This window comes from Astyanax mexicanus, chromosome 15, assembly GCF_023375975.1.
Source record: "Astyanax mexicanus isolate ESR-SI-001 chromosome 15, AstMex3_surface, whole genome shotgun sequence".
NCBI classification, from domain to species: Eukaryota; Metazoa; Chordata; class Actinopteri; order Characiformes; family Acestrorhamphidae; genus Astyanax; species Astyanax mexicanus.
The window spans coordinates 45,523,953-45,525,951 of NC_064422.1; the positions used below are offsets into that span (position 1 = coordinate 45,523,953).

Consider the following 1,999-nt stretch of genomic DNA (forward strand, 5'->3'; position numbering starts at 1 on the left):
AATTTTCATTAATATGTATTAATAATACCATAAGATTACGAGTGAAAAGGTGTGAAAACTCTCTAAGTGCATGCATATAAACTGCAAACAAGCGTGAAAAAAGGTGAAAAAAGAAAATAACAGTAAATAGTAAAACACCTACAAAGCAGACTGCTTTCTAGGAATATTGCTTTTATTACAATATTGGGTTTTTATTATTTTTTGTATCATTTTTGTTGTTATTATTGCGTTAAATAATACAATATGGAACAACAATAGTACATATATTATAGCTGCGGTCCAATCTGAAGGGAGCTGCCCAACTAGGCAGCATTTGCAGGCAGCATAGGCGCGCTCCCGAGAAAAGGACTGTCCCATTCGGAAGGTGGCATGTGCTGCCTACCTGGGCAGCTGTCTTATTTTACCCCGATTCTGAAGGCAGCGTGAGATGTATCCTTTGCGGCGAAGGCAATCCCATGATGCATTTCACCAGCTCAGAGTTCCAGCGCTCAGATTTAAAAACATGGCGGACGGAGCCGGCCTGCCACGGAGTTTCTGTACAAATGTAAGTAATTCCCTCCTGTATTTCCACTCACCGCTGCGTGGGTTTATCAAACTAGCATATTTTAGACTGTTTTAAGTTGTTTTCCATCGTTGTTTTCGCCTGTACTTCATTTAATGTAAGACCTGACCGGCGGAAGCTACCGTTAGCTTATCGCGCTAATTTACCGGGTAAGCTAACACGCATCTAGCCGACTTACAGAGTACCAAACGCGGCTGCAGCGCTGAGGAAACCCCCGCTAGGAAACAAAGATACCCTGGCCGTCCAGTGTAAAAAGTTTTAACTGTTTTAAGTCACTGTTACGTATAACTAAGTGATTTACTGTGTAAATAGTGTAACACTGTAGAATAACCTGTAATTCAGTGATTTAATGTGTAAATAGTTTAATTGTTAGAGCGAATAACTAGAGTTACCTGTAACTGAGTGATTAATTGTGTACATAGTGGAATTATGAGCGTGTTCTCCATAAACCGCTGTTACTAATTCAGATTTATTTTTTCCACAGGGATGAACGTGGGCCGGGGAAGGTGAACTCTGGTCAGACCGGCTGGAGGCAGCGTTAGCTCCCTTTATGAATATATATTTTTTTCTTTGAATGTAATAAAGTTTTCTCTCTTAACATTATTATTTTTGCTTGCTGTGTTTTTATTGTCACTATGCTTATTGTAGTATCACATCTCAACTAGTGGGTATGGGTAAATAAATAAATAAAAAGTTTATGAATCATGTGTTTTATGCAACTAAAAGGTAAAGATAAATTAGCTGACTGTGTATGAATGTACTATTGTGTGAAACGTAGCTTAGTTTGATAATTTAGCTCTGATGGCTCATACAAAATATTTATTATATTATGGTTTCATTCGCGCTAGACGTGATGACGTATGCTGACTCCAGAGCGTGTCCCGAACGCGCTGCCTTATAAGATCCCTTATGGGTGAAAATGCTGCCGAACGAGGGAGCTGCCTTTGAAGGCAATGACTACCTAGGCAGCTCCCTTCAGATTGGACCGCAGCTTATGTTTCCTTGATCCAGGATATTTTATTTTTTATGTTTTAATAATATTAATAATATTTTAGTTACTAATATTTTAGTTTTATTGTACTGTTTAATTATTTTGCTAACACTTTCTATGAATAGACTCTATAAACATACTCATAACACTTTGTAATGCATTCATATGGCATTATGAACATGACTATACATATTTATAAAAATGTATAATTCATCATAACCACGTTTATTATGCATCATGAACTGTGATGATTATAATGCATTATATTAGCTGAGTTTATAACATGTTATATGTCAATACTAAGAAACTCAGCCCCAGACTTGGTAACACTTTCTATGAATGTCATCTCTATTAGGCTCTATAACCACATTCATAACATATTATAATGCATTCATAAGGCATTATAAACATGGCCAGACTTTATGTATTATGACAAAAAAAAACTT

At 36.6% G+C, this 1,999-nt stretch overlaps 1 long non-coding RNA gene across 1 annotated transcript; it reads left to right on the forward strand.

Annotated features, from left to right (window-relative positions):
- The first annotated feature begins 417 nt into the window (after window positions 1–417).
- On the forward strand, window positions 418–1,165 carry LOC125781220 (uncharacterized). Its single transcript, XR_007424439.1, has 2 exons — window positions 418–544; window positions 1,047–1,165. It is a non-coding gene; the product is annotated as an uncharacterized LOC125781220 (long non-coding RNA).
- The last annotated feature ends 834 nt before the right edge of the window (window positions 1,166–1,999 follow it).